Source organism: Mustela nivalis, assembly GCF_964662115.1.
Source record: "Mustela nivalis genome assembly, chromosome: 7".
Lineage (NCBI taxonomy): Eukaryota > Metazoa > Chordata > Mammalia > Carnivora > Mustelidae > Mustela > Mustela nivalis.
Genome location: NC_139026.1, coordinates 92,867,734 through 92,887,863, shown reverse-complemented (window position 1 = coordinate 92,887,863; position 20,130 = coordinate 92,867,734). Strand labels below are relative to the sequence as shown.

The 20,130-nt window shown below is 33.0% G+C and overlaps 1 pseudogene across 1 annotated transcript; it reads left to right on the top strand.

Moving 5' to 3' along the window:
- Nucleotides 1-13,621: 13,621 nt before the first annotated feature.
- On the top strand, nt 13,622-15,357 carry LOC309870315 (olfactory receptor 6C2-like; annotated as a pseudogene). Its single transcript has one exon. The product of its transcript is annotated as an olfactory receptor 6C2-like (transcript).
- Nucleotides 15,358-20,130: the final 4,773 nt, after the last annotated feature.

The window sequence follows — 20,130 nt, the reverse complement described above, 5'->3', positions numbered from 1 at the left end:
TAGAATTTGCTCAAGTGAGAAAGGAGTTGTTTAAGGAAACACATATTTTTAAAACTATAATACTAGAGCTCGTCATCTTCAGTAATGGATATGCAGAGCCTATATCATGAGTCTCAAACTCATAAGGAACCACATTTTCATAAAAATATTATTAGTTCCTAAGCATATATCTTTAGATTTTTAACTCCTTTCTTTCTAGCAGAGTCTATTTCAGAAAACTTTCTTTAAAAACAATTTTTTTAAATTTATTTTTTTAAGAGAGAGAGCGAGAGAGCACGTGTGAGCGCACAAGTTAGGAGAGGGGTAGATGGAGAGGAGAAGGAGAAGCAGACTCCCTGCTGAACAGTGAGCCTGACTAGAGCTTGATCCCAGGACTATCATGACCTGAGCCCAAGGCAGACCCCCAACCAACTGAGCCACACATTCAAAGCTCTCTTAAAAAGAAAATGTGATACATTTCTAGGAAGCAAAAGAATGCTCCACATCTTAACAAGCCTTTACAAAACTGCAAACAAAACAAGACAAAATAAGCAGAACCAATGAGTTAATTGTGTATTTTGGATAGGGTAATTGTGTATTGCATTTTATAGTTCTAGCTTTTAAGAGCATTTTTGATGCCAGGGTCCATTCAGGCACTGGAGATAGAATAGAAAACCTACAGGTTTCTTGCCCTTAAATGCCTTACACTTTAGAAGGGGTATGTGACTAGTGCATTAAATAAAATATGAACATCACTGTCAACCTACAATTGTCAGGAAGCAATAGTCAAGCAAAAGTGTGTATTTGGGATCAAAGAATTATAATTCAGGTACCAGAGCTGGGCAGCAATGCCCTACTAGGAAGCAAAAACCAGGGGTTTTAAATACAAAAAGGGAATGCTTGTATAAGTTGTCTACAAAAACTTTAATTGGTGTTAGCAGCAGAAAACTAATCTTGGCTGAACATAACTGGTTGCTAAGGCCATCACTAAGCAAATGTCCATTACTGTAGCAAGTTGTAAATATTATTTCAGAGTCTTTGAGGTATTTGGGATTAGGCCCAGTTCGGAAGTTCATGGTTCTACCTGAAGAGAACAAGCATACAGCCCACCTCTTTAATGGCATCCCATATTTAGAACCCCTTGACATCAATGACTCCATTTTATTTCACCTTTCACAATTATAAACAACAAAAATATCTTAAGGTGAAAAAAAAAAGGAAGTTATGACAAATGTTTGCCTCTTAATGCCAAAGCTGAATTATAAAATGTAACCTCTTTCAATTTTGAATACTCAACACATCACTGACTAGCAGGTTAATTTGAAGTAAAAGTTCCAACAATTCTTAAAAAACAAGTAAAATTCTAAAGACAGAGGTTATATATTTGCATCTTTATTTGTTTCTATACGTTTATAACTATATGCACTGGTTGTTGAGAAACATGTAAAAAAGAGAAAACAAGTAAAAACATGAAATGTATCTACATTAGGCACAGAAATGACTACAACTCGAAGAAAATCTATGGAAGCAGTACTTTCATCTATATTACACAGTCAGCCATGGAAACAGTGGCTGTTAATAAGGGCATGGCAGGGCTCCCTACTTCTTACGTTTAGAACTACTTCCTGGACCCCTTCATTGACACCTTGAGAAACAAAGAAGTAAAACAAAATTATAATAACATTTCAGGGACCTTGATTGTGAAATAATATTTTGATGTACTCAATTACATAAAATATACCATTTAAATTGATTTATTTTTAATTTATAATATGGCTATAGAAATGTCTGAATTAAATACGTGGCTTACATCACCTTTCTATTGGAATGCTTCAGATATTTAAGCAGTGCTGGTTAGTAGTGGACTCATTCTGTTTATTAGACCAAAAATTCTGTATTTGATTTAAGAAAACCTCACCAAAGAAACACTTTCAGCAAAAAAGATATTTTCAAGAGACTTCTCAAGCCAAACCTACATGGAATGAAATCAATATAAGTAACATTTAAAATTATTAACTCTAATATTAAAAAACACTCACATAAGCTTAATCTATAAAATTCAGTACATCTTGGGGCGCCTGGGTGGTTCAGTTGGTTAACTGACGGCCTTCGGCTCTGGTCATGATCCCAGAGTCCTGGGATCAAGCCCTGTGTCGGGCTCTCTGCTCAGTGGGGAGCCTGCTTCTCCCTATCCCTCTGCTGCTCTGCCTGCTTGTGTCTCTCACTCTCTCTGTCAAATAAATAAAATCTTTAAAAAAAAATGCAGTACATTTTTTAATATAAGATTAATAATGTACAAATGAAATTAATCTGTGGGTTAAGAATGAAAAGAACTTTTGAAAGAAAATATAAATGTAGTGACCACTAACATAACATAACTCTGCTTTCCTTTAAAAAGTGTTGAACTTTTAAATATATATAAATTAAGATTAAAAATGGAAATCTGAATATGTAAGCAATGTGGTTTTTTAGAGCAATACTCCTTGGCATTGAGTAGGCAGGAAGGACGGCTGAGTGCAATGAGTTCAGGAACCCTGGGAAGCTCTTTCTAATAATGCAGGCAGAGCTTTTTGGCAACTCACTGTATCAATTATTCTATAGCATTGACTCCAGTTCATACAAAAGATCTGACTCTGGTGGAATCATTTTTTTCCACATAATTTTTTCACCTTTGCCCAACCTTCTCTGATTTCCTTCACTGGTCTAGTAAATGCCCTCACTCCCAAGGAGACAATACTAAGAATTATATTCTCCTCGTCCAGAGCCCCTGATCTGACAAACTGGGGGTTTCCAGAGACGAGTGGACTTAATGACTAAGTTATTAGAAATTGTTAGTTTCTGGGAATTTAGATTACAATAATAACCCTCACCTGTCTTGAGACAAGTTGCTAGAGGAGGCCTGCATTATAGGAATAAAAGTCCCTTACTGCTCATTAATAGTAGCCCATTAATAGTAGCTTACCTGAGGGCCCAGACTGAGGAGTTATAGTCCTCCAGGTCTTGTTCTAAGGCTTTTTCAGCCCAAGGGTAATTACAACTAGTCTCCTAAATTTCTTAAAATGTCCAAAATGTTAAAAATATCTTTTAAAAAATCTTAATATCAACAACAAATATTTTCGAGTGCTTATTCTACCCCAAGCTGTATGTTAAACACTTCATTTCTCTTCAACTTACATAGAGAACATTTCATAATGCACAGTACTGTCTCAATCACATCAAGAAGTATCAATTCATAGCCAACTTATTTCATCTATAAACAGATCTATTCCTTCCATCCCCTATTTGATTATTTGAAACATATACATACATTATTTCATATACATTTCAGTATGACTCACTAAAAATATAAATTTTTAAACATTGATGATAATATGTAATATAGCACATAATTGTGTACAGCTTGATGAGTTTTCTTAAGCACTGATACTCATGTAACCATCACACGGATCCAGATACAGCACATTTTCAGCACCCCAGACATCTTTCTGATACTACTCAATGTCGATATCCTCCCAAATGCATCTGCTCTGCTGACTTACAATGCCAAAGCTCAGTTTTGTATAATCACTACCATCAAATTAATAGGAATAAACAGAACGTACTCTGCGGGGTCTAGTTTCATTTTTTTGACATCGTGTCTGTAGAGTGGTCCAAGTTGTGTTAGCAATTTATAAGTTCTGGTAAATTATAGAAATATAGCACAATTAATTTAGCCATCTCCTATTAATAAATATTTAGGTTGTTTCCTATATGTGACTCATATATAAAGGTCAAAGAACATTCTTGTACACCTTTTTTTGGCAGACATAAACACTCATATCTGTAGAATACAGAACTAAAAGTGGATTGATAGGCTATCTGTTAGCCCTATGTTTAGCTTAGTTGACATTGTCAAACAACACTCAAAAATAGTGTACTGATTTATCTTCCTATCAGCAATATATATGGACTATAATTGCTTCATATTCTTGCCAACGTGAAACTTTGTCAGACCTATTAAATTTAGCCATATTATGTTCGATACCCTGTTATATGCTTTTCAGATATCAGACATCCTATTTTGTGAAATGCTTATTCAAATAATTTGTCCTTATTAGATTTCTTTGTTTGAATTTATTTTTAGGAGTTTTATTAATTTTCAGTCCTTTGTCAGTGGCAAATGCTGAAGTTATCTCTTATCCATGTCTTGCCTGTTCATTTTGTTTATATTAAATTCGTAAAACAAAATATCTTAACTTTAATGAAATCCAATCCATCATTTCATTTCTGTTGTTGATAGAGGGTTCTTTGTATTTTTGTTTTGTTTTGGGGTTTTGCTGTTTCAGAAATCTTTGTTAACTAAACATCATGAAGGTAGATAACTATGTTCTATTTTATAAGTTTCACTCACAGTTCTTACAAACTAAGGTTAATGGCTTATGTGAAATTGACTTTTTCTATGGTTTGAGATAGGGAACAATGGTCTATATTTCCATGTGAATATCGAAATAACAGAATTATTTCTTGAAAAGATTCCCTTTTCTCCTTGAATTCAGTGCCGATTTTGTCATCATCAGTTGATATGTGAGTGAATATTTTTGAGGTTTCATCATTTAATTCCATTGATATGCTTATCTCTGAACCAATACTATACTATTCTATTTATAGTAGCTTTATAAGTTTTCATATCGAGTAGTGTAATCCGAATAACTGTCTTCTCCTTCCTCAAGTTGACTTTGTTCTTATCAGTCCTTTGTTTTTCATAAAACTTTAAAAACCTTGGCAATTTCTACAAGTAAAAAATTATCTTCAGTGATTTTAAGATCACATTGAACCAACTAGCCAATTTGGGGAAAATTAATGTCATTATAACATTAAGAACTCTAATCCACTAAAAGAGTCTCATTTGTGTCTTTAATTACTTTTAAAAATATTTTCATTTTAACTGTATAGAGGCCTTGTACAATATTGATAGACATATTACTGGTATTTGATAGATTCATTCCTAAGCCTTTGATAATATGTTGCTATTTTACATGGATTTTTCTAATTTTTATTTTATAATTGTTTGTTGCTAGTTTTAGAGGTACTGTTGTTTTTTAATATTGACTTTTATCTAGTAATCTTCCCAAATTTAGTAATTACTAATTCTTAAATTTAATGATTAATTCTAGTGATTTACATGTGGTGTATTTTAAATATGTCAACACACAATCAAATAATATGCAAATAATGAGAGGTTACTATATTTTTTTTCTTTATTGCTCTAAGTGCCCCCAGTAAAATGATAAATAGAAATGGTGGGGGTGGAGATCCTTTTATATTCCTCAACTAAACAGAAAAGATTTCAGCATTCAGAATAAAATACTTAGGAATAAATTTAACCAAGGAGGTGAAAGTCTGTACTCTGAAAATTATAAAACACTGATGAGATAAATTGAAGATACGAATAAATGGAAAGATATTTGATGCTCATGGATTTGAAAAAAATGATATTGTTAATATGTCTATACTACCCAAAGCAATCTATAGATTCAATGCAATCCCCATTAAAATACCAATGACATTTTTCACAGGACTATAGCAAAGAACTGAAAACAATCTGAGGGTTTGAAGGGGCGGGGGTGGGAAGTTGGGTGAGTCTGGTGGTGGGTATTATGGAGGGCACGTATCACATGGAGCACTGGGTGTGGTGCATAAACAATGAATTCTGGTACACTGAAAAGAAGTTTTAAAAAATTTAAAAAAAAAAAAAAAGAATCCTAAAATTGTATGGAACCATAAAAGCCCCGAAACAACTAAAGCAATTTAACCCCCCCATAAAAACAACCAACCAAACAAACAAAAACCTATAGGTATCATATGCCTTGATTTCAAATTATATTACAAAGTTATAGTTATCAAAATAGGGTGGTGGCACTGGCATGAAAACAGGTAAAAAGATCAATGGAATACAATAGAAGCCCAGAAAGAAACCCAAACAAATGGTTAATCAACCTATGACTAAGAAGGCAAGAATATATTATGGGGAAAAGACAATTTCTTCATTAATGGTGTTAGAAAAACTGGACAGCTATGTGCAAAAAAAAAAAAAAAATTGGACCACTGTCTTAAACCATATACAAAAATAAATGTAAAATGGGTATAAGACTCAAATGTAAGACCTAAAATCATAAAATTCCTAGAAGAAAACAAAGGCAATAAGCTCTCTGACATTGGTCTCAGCAATTTTAGGGAGGGGAGCCAGTGTCCTCAGTCAAGGGCAACAAAAGTTAAAATAACAAATGGGATTACATCAAACTGAAAAGCTTCAGCACAGGGAAGTAAACATCAACAAAACAAAAAGGCAAACTACTGAATAGGAGAAGATGCTTACAAATCATACATCTGATAAGAGTTGATATCCAAAATATGTAAAAAAGTTACACAACTTAATATAAAAAAAATACACAACCCAGTCAGAAAATGGACAGAGAACCTGAATGGACATTTTCCCAAAGATGTACAGATGTACAGGCACATGTTCAACTTCACTGATCATCAGGGAAATGCAAACCAAATCACAATGATATACTACCTCATACCAGTCAAATTGCTATCATCAAAAAGACAAAAAGTAACAAATATTTATGAGGTTATAGAGAAAAGGGTACTTGTTCCCTATTGATGGAAATGTAAATTGGTCCATCCACATTAGAAATAGAATGCAGGTTCCTCAAAAAATTAAAAATAGAAATACCAAATGATTGAACAATTCCACGTCTGAGTATTTATCTGAAGAAAATAAAAACACCAATTTGAAGAGACATGTTACTGCACCCCTATGTTCACTGTGGCATTATTTACAATAGCCAAGATACAGAAGCAACTTATGTGTTCACTGATAGATGAATGGATAAAGAAGGTAGGATTTATATATAATGTATAAAATGATAGATTATTTATAATATATACTATATATACATGTTACTATATTTATATAACTTAATTTCCTTCACCTCTTTCACCTGCCACCCAACCCCTAGCTCCTCTGGAAACTTCTTCTATCTATGAGTCTTCTATCTATGAGTCTGTTTGTATTTTTTTTTTAAGACTTTTTAATTTATTTTAGAGAGAGAGGACTTGGGGCAGGGGCAGAAAGAGAGAGAAAGAGAGTCTCAAGCAGACTCTGTGCTGAGCACAGAGCACAATGAAGGGCTTGATCTCACAATTCTGCAATCATGACCTGAGCCAAATCCAAGAGTCATTCAACTGACTGTGCCACCCAGGAACGCCTGTTTTGTTTTTTTGTTCATTTGTTTTCTAGATTCCACATATAAGTGAAATCATATGGTATTTTTCCTTCTCTTATTTCATATAGTGTAATATCCTCCAGGTTCATTCATGTTGTCACAAATGGCAGGATTTCATTCTTTTTTATGGTTACGTAAAATTACAGGTTATTTATATAATACATATAATTAAATATTTTATTAAGAGGTACAAATTTCCAGTGATAAAATGAATCATAGAGATGTACAACACAGGCAGTATAGCCAAAAATAGCGTAATAATTTTGTAAAGTGCCTGACAATAGCTAAACTTATCATGCGGATCATTTTTTATATATAAAAATATTGAATCACTGTAATTTACACCAGAAAAATAATAATATGTTGTATGTCAATTACATATCACTAAAAAAATTAATAACATGTTTTCTAGATTCCCGTTATCAGACTAACAAACTTTGTCTCTAATCCTACTTTGCTGAGAATGTTTAATAATGAGTGGTAATTATAGTTTATAAATCGCATTTTTCTACATTACTGAGATTATCATATTTTTTCCTCCATTCTACTAATGTCGTGGATTGTGTTGGATTTTCAAAGGTTAAACCAGAATTTCTGTAATAAACCTTACTTTATGGTTAAACTTAATTAAACTTAATTAATTAAACTTAATAAATATCATTTTCTAACACTCTGTTTAACTTGATCATTCATATTTAAGGACTTTTATCATTATTATAACTAAAATCAACCTGTAATTTAACTTCTTGCAAAACTGTTTCCAGTTTTGGCATGAAAGTTATTCTGCCCCCATAACCAAGTTGAGAATTTTTTTTCCTTTTACTCTTCTCTGGATTGGTTTATATAAAATTAGTATAATTTTTCCTTAAATATTTTGAATAATTTACTAGTGAAGCCATTTGGCCCTGAATTTTCTTTGTGAGATTATTAATTATGGATTCAATTATTTTGACTTACATTGACATATCTTTATATTTACTTTTTCTTTCTAATTCTTTTAGTTGTGTTTTTAACATAAATTAATATGCTATTTTAGGTAAGCTGTTTTATTGGCTTAATGTTCTTTATGACATACTTTATTATTCTTTTAATATTTGTTTCATCTGTATTGATATTCTTGTTTTTCATTTGGGTAATTTCCCATTTTTATTCTTTTGCTTCTTCTTGACTATACCTACAAGTTTAACTTTCTTAAAAAATATTTTTAATTGCATTTATATTTTTATATTTATTATCTATAGAACTGATTTTTACTTTTATTATTCTTCCTTCTATCTATTTTATTTTAGCTTGTTCTTCTTATAGTCTCTTAAAGTGAATGTTTAGGTCACTGGTTTTTCAATATATTAAATTTTCTAAACTTTATATTTAAATAAAAATTTCCCTCTACACAATTATACTGCACACATTTTGATATGTTACATATTATTGTAAGATGAAAGAAAAGTTACCATTACACCCAGATCTCAAGAAATTACTAGAGCATAAACTATAGTTTTTTTCCTAAGTGCACAGGATTAATCCAAGGAAATAATATGAAAATGAAAAGCAGTAGTGAATGCCCAAACCTGTTTATTGTGTAAATATAGTAGCTTGATGTGATAACTATATATGATAATTAAGTTAACTAATTAAACTTAATTAATTAAACTTAATAAATAATTAAGTTTATTATGGAAAGAAAACACATCTTTACATGAATTTCAAAAAACTATATATGACTCTATATATACCCAACTTAGGAAGTGCTGAAAGGGGAAGATGAAAAATGTCTTTTTATTTTTTTAAATACTCATGTATGTTTATTTGTTTCCTTAAAATATTAAAAAGAATTAGTTGCTTTGAGTTTTCTAATGTTTTCCTATTTTATCTTTTTTAATGATTGAGAAAAAATAATTACTGGAATATAGTTGTGACCTTCCACCTTCCATATATTTTAGGGAAGAAAGGCAGAAAATACAGACTACTTCTTGACCATCTGGTTTTTTACTCTTGACCTGTGTCTGTTGCTATTGCTTATCTTTGTGTCTCTAAGGACACTGCCCCCACTGGGGCATCTTTTAGGATTTTTGCCCAGATTCATTACAAAAGCTAATTAGTGATGTTTGAAACTGGGTCACCAAGGACTTAGTTGTTTATTATTTAGTTTGAAATTTAGAAAAATAAATCAAATATAAATCTTGATAGTGTAAAAGTCTCTTAATCTTTCCAGAGAAGTCATAATGGCGACTTCAAAACAAGAGAGGGAAATGTTTTAACTACATTTTATGTTCAAACAAGAGAGAGCTAGAAAATACTTCCTAGGCACAAAGAGGACCGAAATTCTTGGTCTGAAAATCTCAATGTGTTGAAGATGAAAAATACAAGTTCTAGGTTCTCCCAGAGCATTAGTCAGGGTACGTAGATTCATAAACTGAGAACCTAGTAAATCCCACACAAACCTTTTCTAATAGATCCTCTTCATCAAATGAGCTTTTAGGGCTCATTGTTAAATAATTAACTGAAGGCAAAATTAACCCTTAGAAGTGTAATTATAGGGGACACTTCATTTTACTTTTTATCTGTACTTTCATCTTTTTCTATCTTGGGTAAATTTACATGTTAATTTTTCTCTGAAAAGCAAATGTAACATGATTTACCAAAATCAGATGTAAAAAATATTTATTATATAAAGACACAGATCTTTCTGAGATGTATTTTTTGATGCTGCTTTTTATAGTTTACATAAAGATAATGTAGAGTTATGTGTGGTGAAAAGTTATCTCTGCCACACTCTCATTTTCTCTTTAAAGAGAAAATGTATATTACATTAAAATCACTGAAACAACAACTTACATAATATTGACAAAGTTTGTTATCCTAGATCTTTTTTAAAATATAAAACTCTTTTATTTTTTAAAAGATTTCATTTATTTATTTGACAAGAAAGAGATTACAAGTAGGCAGAGAGGCAGACAGAGAGAGAGGGGAAAGCAGGCTCTCTGCTGAGCAGATAGTCCAATGAGGGACTCGATCCCAGGATCCCAAGATCATGACCTGAGCCAAAGGCAGAGGCTTAACCCACTGAGCCACCCATATGCCCCTAAAATATAATAGATGAAAACTATTTTCTTTTATATTTTTATTTTTATATTATTTTTAATTTTATTTTATATTATCTTTTATATTATTTATTTTATATTTTTGAGATGAAAACTATTTTCTTAAACCTTGTCTCTCTTTTTTTTTTTAAGATTTTATTTATTTACTTATTTGACAAACAGAAATCACAAGTAGGCAGAGACAGGCAGAGAGAGAGGAGGAAGCAGGCTCCCCACTGAGCAGGGAGCCCAAGCGGGGCTCGATCTCAGGACCCTGAGATCATGACCTGAGCTGAAAGCAGAGGCTTTAACCTCCTGAGCCACCCAGGCACCCCTTAAACTATGTCTCTAAAGACAGCATTAATGAATGGAATAAATGAAAAAACGTTTTGGAACAAGGGTTACCACCTAGAGGGTACAGGAAAGAGCTCAGTACCATGTAAAGCTCTAGGAGCCACTGGAGTGAGGAAGAACAGATTGAGAAAGCTAAGCAGGCTTGAGAGTATCTTTCCACTTCATTAAAATTATCTATTGTAGTTATTATGGTGTTCCCCTTTAGTTCCTTGGAATATCAAAGTTCTTCAAAAAATCATTGTCACTGGAGTCCAATGAAGATGACAGTAAACTTTGGGGTTTAGTTGTAGTAACTGGGCATACAGTGAGAGATGATCCTGCCCTCATCTTTGAAGAAAGTGAGTATTTTACAGGACAAATGAGAGCCAGTCACAGCACAAGCTAACTGATTTTTGCCAGGAAATTGTAAAGCATATTGCCTTCTATCCATTTATATAAGAGATACTCAAAACCAAAAGTTTTTAAGGATGTTAGTAACACTAAGTGTGATAGCTAATGAAAAACTATAGAACAACTATTAAGCCAATGCAAAAATTAGCGAGTTCTTAAACCTCAGTTTCAAAATATGCATTAAAGAGACATAAATGGAAATTTAAGAGGGAAAAAATCTTTCTCTGTGGAAGACAAGAATGAAAGTTTTAAATGTAAACTGAATAGTTGACTATTTTGTGGTGTAAGTTGTGTGAATTAACACCCAATGGCCTTTATAAAATATGCGTCAATAATCTTGAAAAAAGACACAGTACATTACAGTAATTTTAGCACAGATACAATTAAAGTGGCATAGTGAGTTGAAGGAAACCATGATAGGAATGAAGTTTGTAGATGATACCTTTGTAAATATATACAAAATTTCTAAGTGAGTATCTTTTTCCTTGAAATTTCATTTGCAGGAATTATTACAAAATCATGCAATAATTTTCATAAAAACCTATTTTTTGGAGACATTTCATCCTTTGTAGAAAACAAAGATTCATAAAAGGTTGTTGGAAATTGATTCAAAACTTTAGCTATCTTCATACAAAGTTTTTAAATAATAAGAATTTACCAAAATAAAGAGCATTAGAAATGGTGAATACCCAAATTTGTATCGACATGGATGGGACTGGAGGAGATTATGCTGAGTGAAATAAGTCAAGCAGAGAGAGTCAATTATCATATGATTTCACTTATTTGTGGAGCATAAAGAATAACACGGAGGACATTGGGAGATAGGATAAGTGAGTTGGGGGAAACTGAAGGGAGAGAAAAATGATGAGAGATTATGGACTCTGAGAAACAAACTGAGGGTTTTGGAGGGGAGGGGAGTAAGGGTTGGGTGAGCCTGGTGGTGGGTATTAAGGAGGGCATGTATTGCATGGAGCACTGGATGAGTGCATAAATAATAAATTTTGGAACACCAAAAAATATATATATATTAAATTACATTAAATTTTAAAAACTGGAATTACATAAATACAGTGGACTGAAATTAAATAGAATTAAATGAAGTATATTTTATAATAGAAATGTCAAAATATTTATATTTTAAGAAAAATAACATGTGAAAAATTATTTAAATATGTAAATTTTTTACCTCCAGTTTGAATATCTTACTGACGGAGTCCTCAAGAAAGCCAAACAACTACCAAGAAAAATACAACTATTTACCTGTTTGAAAGCTAAAGCAAGTCACAGATGCCATTTAATAGTTCAGCCTACATGAAAGGTAATAATATTCATGCATATCATGAAACCACCACCCTCTTTGTTTTATTACCTTTCATGCTGCCTGAACTATTAATGTTAGATACTGGCACATATAAAAGTTTAATAATTAAAATTAGTGACAAAGCAGTTTCTTTTTTTAAGACTTATTTATTTATTTATTTGAGAAAGAGAGAAAATGAGGGCTAGGGGCAGAGAGGGAGAGAGAGAATCTCAAGCAGACTTCCCACTGAGGGCAGAGTTTGACCTGGGGCTTGATCCCACAACCCCAAGATCAGACCTGAGCCAAAAGCAAGAGTCAGACACTTAAATGACAGCACCAACCAGGTGCCCTAGAAAGAAGTTTCAAGAGGAAACCCAAATAGGACAGAAGATAGCTTTGAATATGTAGGCAAATGAATAAGATATATATGTATCTATAGAACAATATGTCTTACCATTGACTATAAGTCTAGGATTGCTAGTTTTAGAGCTATCCCAGTAAAAAAGATAGCAGTCCCTGATGTCGACAAACTTACCTTCTCACTAAAGTAACAATTATTTGTTATGAGAGCACAAATAAGGACCAGTCAATACAGACTTGAAGTTGAGAAGACTTCTCAGTAGAAATGATGCTCAAAGTGAAAATCACAAATAAGGAGTTGTACCTGGGTAGTTTTGGAGACTAGGAAGTAAAGATGGAATGTGGAAGGACAGAGAGAGATGTGGAAGAAGAGTTTTTTGTTTTTTGTTTTTTTTCCAGACAGTTTACCAGTGTAAACCACTTAACACAAGGCCTACGACATGATAAATTCTCAGTAAATATAATCTATTCCTCTTACTATAAGAAATGTGGAGTAGAAAGAAGGTATCACTTACACAGACCATAAATCCCACTTAGGATTTTGTGGTTTTGAGGTCATGTCACATGAATTATCTGTAGGACAGAGATAATAGTAGCTGACATATATGAAGCATATACTATGCATCAGATTTTATCATAAATACATTACCTCATCTAATCATTTTAACTGTATATGGTAGATACTCTTATTATCTCCATTTTAGTGATTAAAACACCCTGAAGGCCTGAGAGGTTGGGAAACTTGCCTGAAGTCATTAGAGATGTGGGCAGGAAAGCCAGGTATTGCATGATGGAGGTTTCACAACTGGTGTGCTCTTAATCAGCATGATGCTGCCACTACAGCTTAGAGTGAGAAAGAGAGTATAGACAGGTGTGTAGGGAGTATATTCAGTATTTTTAATTTGATTCTGAACTTAGTGATAATAAGGTATTACAATGTTTTCCATACTTAAACTGACTGAAATAAGTGAGGTTTTTTCCAGCTGTATATCATTGGTCCCAACATTTCTTCATATGAAGTAGATAAATTGTGCATTAAAATACTCTCTATATCATGTATCCGGTGGATACTGAGTGTAAATTACATGCCACCAGAGAAACTTAAGAGAGTCAGAGGAGTGATCTAACAATTTAGAAGTTGAAACAGGAAACAAGACATAAGCACATGCTTCGTCATCATGCCACGATGCAAAATACAAGTCACAGATGGGTCAGCAGCCCTGATGGAGTCCAGATCAGCTGTTATACATTTACATTTTATCATGACCAAATCTTTAAGAAAAGGCATAAAACAAACTAAATTGATATATTCATCTTTGAAATAAAGAATAAATGCTAGATATAAGAATAAATCATAATTTTGTTGAATCACAATCTAATCACATGAGAAAATCCATTCTTGGGTATAGATTAAAGCTGTGAGGGAAAAGAAAATGAGATGGTAGAATAATTTTTTTTAAATATGTTTAAAAATCTATCACAAAACTGCCAAAAGAATAAAATCAAATAAACAATTAAGTAGCTAGAGTATTGGCAATATCAATTACTAATTTATAGAAGAAACCACATGTTCCTTTGTATGCTGTCTCTGGTAGTCACTGTATATTGCCATCTAGCTTTGACACACTCTATTCAAATAAAATATCTCTAAATTTTACATGAAATTGAATAAAATTTAGTAGTCAGTGATGAAAAACCATACAGTAACAACCTTCATCTTATTGGGACTGACAGAGGACCCTCAACTTCAGATTCCAATTTTTATATTTCTACTTCTCACTTATATGTTGAGTATAACTGGGAATCTGACCATCATATCCCTCACTTTAGTTGACTCTCACCTTAAAACACCAATGTACTTTTTCCTACAGAATTTTGCTTTATTATAAATTTCATTTACATCTGCACATATCCCTAGATACTTGTACAACATAGCAACAGGTGACAGGTCAATTACATATAATATTTGTGTTATTCAAGTTTTTTCATCAACATCTTTGGAGTAACAGAATTTTTTCTCTTGGCTACAATGTCCTATGACTGCTATGTAGCCATCTGCAAACCCCTGCATTATGTGACCATCATGAACAACAGAGTCTGCAAGAGGCTTGTCCTTGGCTGTTGGATGACTGGCTTGTTGATCATATTCCCACCACTTACCCTGTTGCTAAATTTGAAATTCTATGATTCAAATGTCATTGATTATTTTTTTCTGTGATGCATCTCAGTCTTGAAGATTTCATGCTCAGACACATGGCTCATAGGGCAGTTGGTTATCATCTGTGCTGTGCTGACCTTCATTCTGACCCTTCTGTGTGTTCTTCTGTCTTACATTCACATCATCAAGATCATTCTACAATTCCCCTCTTCCCAACAAAGGAAAAGAGCTTTTTCTACTTGTTCCTCTCACATGATTATTGTTTCCATCACCTACGGAAGCTGTATCTTCATCTATGTCAAACCTTCAGCAAAGGAATCGGTGACTATTAATAAGGGTGTGGCAGTGCTAATGTCATTCATAGCTCCCATGTTGAACCCATCCATTTACACTCTAAGAAACAAACAAGTGAGACAAGCCTTCAGTGAGTCCTTCAGAAAATTTGCATTAGTCTCAAAAAAGTAAACGAATGCTCAAGTTCATAAATAAAATAACAAGCTAAGCATAAACCATCTAACTCTTAATCTCTTTGTCTCTTTTTAACATGATCTCTATTTAGGTTAACTTTCTCAAACATTTTTTTCTTCCAGAATTAATATATTTCACCACCTGAGTTCACTCCTTTAACTCCCCATCCTGCAAACAAACCCAAGAATCCCAATCAGAAGACATAATAATAATTTTCTATTAACTGTAATCCTGATGTTACTTCTAATCTCACAAACAAAATTGCAATATAGAAAAATAAAACAAATGAGTACCAAGCAAGGAAATAAATCGTTTATTTTATATTTAAATAATTGATTTAAAGTGCTCTTCTAATTATCTAATCTAAGTATTGCTGAATTTTGACTAATCAAACTTATTGAGTACCTAGTGTTGGCAGGTCAAGTTCTAAGCAAAAAAAAAAGAAAAAAAATTAAGTAGTCATATGCACAGTATGGAGCCCAACACAGGGTTTGAGCTCATGACCTTGAGATCAAGACCTGAACTGAGATCAAGAGTCAGAGGCTTAACCAACTGAGCCACCAAACCACTGCTCTAGGTAGAAATTTTTTTTTTCCTTTTATTTTTATTTTTTTTTTTTGCATGTTTAATTTTTTATTTTTTATAAACATATATTTTTATCCCCAGGGGTAGAAATTTTTAATTAGTAATATCCCTGATTGTACTTAGCTCAGTATTTTTCTTTTTTTAAAGCAGCAGTGGAGGGTAAGTGGTGGGAGAAGGGGTTAAATGCGTGATGGGTATTAAGGAGGACACTTGTGATAAGCACTGGGTGTTATATGTAAGTGATGAATCACTAAATTCTACACCTGAAACTAATATCACACTGTATGTTAACTAACTGGAATTTAAATAAAAACTTAAAAAAGAAAAAAAAAGGCACTACTGGCAAAAACTAATATGATATAATTGAAAAGTAAAGAAAATAAGAATAAATACATTCCAAATAAATGTGTCTTAAGTGGAAGTAGAATTTGATATCTAGGATCCTGGAGTTTATTTGAAAATACACACACACTTATATAAAATGCTAAAATTTTAAAAGTAAAAGATTCACAGACTATACAAAATACATAAAGTTTTAAATGTGAGTAAAAGCTATTTTCTAAAAAGTTATGGTAAGTTCAGTGTCAAAATGTTAATTGCTATTGAGGAATTAAAGAAGTTGTTAAAATTATGAAAAATATTCAATTGTTTAAAGTACAAATATTCAAATTCAAAATGTAGTTAAATTAACCAATAAATTTTTTATATTATGAAAAAAGAATTTCAAAAGAAATCTAGAAAACAAATTATCAATATACATGGAAGTCTAAGATAATTGAAAAGGAATTCCAAATTAAAAGTTATAATTAAAATAATAGTTACATTTTTTTCATGAAGTAAATGGCATATAGGTTAGAAGACAACAAAATGTACATTAGTTTTTCTTAAAATTTCTTCTATTTTTAAATTAAGGCTCATAAAACTACTATGTAAATTTTCATATTGGTAAGTTTTCTCTTGGCTTTCTGGCATCCAGGTCTAATGACCATCCTTTCGGACTGGTATCTCTAGAATATGGCACTTGCATTTGCCTTTGTTAAAAAGAAAAGAAAAAAAAAACAAGTCTCTCTTCCTCATTTTTTTCATTCCATTTCCTCTATTTTTCACTTAGGTCTCAACATGAATGTCATCTATTTATAGGCTATCTCTTCCTCTCCCACCACACAAACATATATACTAAATCTGGAGAAACTCTTTATCCCACCTGCTGTTTTGACCTAAACTTTCTCTTCTTTAGTACTAATTCACTAAAATTTTGTTTATATTGTGTATCTAAAATCTTCTAGAAAGGCAAACTCTACTTTTATGCATACTTTACTATATATAAAACCTGGTAAATAAATGATATTGAATATATTATTTTCAAATATACTGAATGAGAAAGCATCACAATTACTGAAAAAAATTGTTACTTATTAAAGAAAAATGATAATTTCTGTCAAAAAATTTCATGAAAGAATCAAATGGGTTAAATATGCTATAGATTTTTAAAGAACTTTAAATCAAGATTTAACTACCCTGCTACATTTGATTTCGATTTTAAGATATGGAAAAAAAATAACAAAAGTTGTCATTTACTGAGAGATCAATTTAGGCTAACTTTACATGAGCTACAATATTATCTATCTATGAATTTACTTTATTTTTTTATGAATTTACTTTAATACACACACATGCACACGCATATTTTTTTTAATGGATAATCTTCCAAAGACCACTGGAGTTTGTTTTTAATCTTTGTTTCATAGATTGGTAAACTGAGATGTGGGACTATTAAGTAGCGTTAATAAGTGTTGGAGCCAGGGTTCAGTCCTGTTTCATGTTATTCCAGGTCTTTAATTTCTATAGGATATGGCACTGCCTTTTCAGGATTGCACACATAATCATCAAAATTACATAAGGAGCATCTTAAGAAATTTTATTTTATCTAAAATACTAAATGATTAGATCAAGAAAGTGGAATAAAATCTAAACAAATAGAGGTTGATAATTTTATAATTGGATAGAATTACTCAAGATCAAAATATCATTATTTGATGAAGAATTTATGATGTAAAAATTAAATTACTTATTGAAATGTCACATTGTATTGACTATCTTGCAAAATGTATGATTTTTAAAATATGTAATTGAATAAAGAAAAGCTAATAATCTACTATATAGTAATAAGGAAGAGGCAAACACCACTTAAAACGTAATTCAGAGACTTCCAGGGAGGATGGCAGAGTAAGAGAATCCTAAGCTCACCTCACCCCATGGACACTCTTAGATAATAGCCACATCAGTGTAAATAACCCAGAAAATGACCTGAAGACTGGCAGAACAGACCCTCCACAACTAATGGTAGAGAGGAGGCCACATCAAAAATGGTAGGGAAGGGTGGCCACTCAGTCAGGAATAAAACTGACTACAAGATTGCCTACAAGAGGGAGAGACATACAAGCCTATAGAAAGGACAAGGCAGACCCCACACCAGGCATCTCAGGCAGGGGAGACCCACACTGGGAAGATGAATCTCCATAACATTTGGCTTTGAAAACCAGAGGGACATAACTTTAAGAGTTTATAATCAATAGAACTTACCACCTGGAACTTTAAAAATCAGCAGGCTTGGCTCTGGGAGAGCAGCAGGGCAAAGCAAACTGATTCCCTGCCATTAAAGAAACAGTATAAAAAACATCACCACTGAGATACAACATAAAAGCAACAGTTTGAAAAGAAGGAGACTTAATTACTAACCTCAGAACATGTCCTGAAGGGGCAGGGATCTTTAGGAGTCTTCTCCAAGAACAAAGAGTGGGCAGGCTCTGTTTCCCTCCACCATCATTCACAGACACCTGCAGAAGCCAGTCCAAACACTCTCTACCTAGCTTGCTAACAGTGCGCCCCATGCCCAAGCTTTCCTGCAACATGCCCCCTCCAATCTAACCTTGACAGACACTCCACAAAGCAGATCCAGGACCCCTCCCACAGCAGACTGGCACAAATCTTGCTAACACCATGCACCCCATCCTCATGTTCTCCTGCAGACCAGCCCTCAGCAGGAGTCCATCCAAAGTAGGACCACAAGTGTAACACTGTGCAAGCAGCCCTAACAGTGGCCAACACCACTCTAAAGTGACTCCTACCCAGGGGCACATATGCCAGTCCAACTCTGACCCAAGCATAGGACTAGGGGCAGATATCTGGTCTGACTGCAGGCCAGGCCCACAAATTAAGGCCTTTCAGGAATAAGAGGTGGAAAAAACCCCGCCATTTGGTGTGACCACAGCTTTGGCAAATGCCTGATTAGAACCAACTGAAGCCCAAGGCAGCCACAGACTGGCATATTAACAACACAGGAACTAAACTTCTTCAAACTGACAAAGTGAGCCATTGAAGATGAATAAACTAAAGGCAAACATGGCTTGGTAACAATAGGGTGCACACAATACACATAGGAGACACCCCTAAAGCACCAGGTTCAGGTGAACAGGGGACACTGCATTGCAGTGTATTACAGGATCTCTTCTTCATACAACCACTACTTCCAAGAGCAGGAGATGCACCTAAATTTCCTAACACAGAAAAAACAGATGGAGAGTTAGACACAATGAGGAAAGAGAGGAAAACTTCCCAAAGGAAAGAACAGGACAAAACCATAACAAGAGAGTTAAATGAAATGGAGACAAACAATATATTGATAAAGAATTTAAAGTAATGGTCATAAAGATACTCACTGGACTTGAGAAAACAGTGAAGGACCTCAGTGAGACCCTCAACAAAGAGATAGAAAATATAAAAAAAAAAAAAAAAAACAAGTAGTGATGAAGAACTCAATAACTGAAATAAAAAATACACTAGAAGGAATAAATAGTAAACAAGAGGAAGCTGAAGGATGAATCAGCAATCTAAAAGACAGAGTAATAGAAAACAATCAAGCTGAATAGGAGAAAGAAATAAGAATAATTAAAAAAATGAAAATAGAATAAGAGAACTCAGTAACACCATGAAGCATAATAGCATTCTCATTATAGGGATCTCAGAAGGAAAGGGGAGATAAAAGGGGGGGGGGAATATTATTTGAAGAAAAAAGATGAAAACTTCCCATATCTGGGAAAAGAAACAGAAATCCAGATCCAGGAGGCATAGAGAGCACCCAATAAAATCCTTACCATCAGGTCCAAAGTCTCAACAGTATTCTGG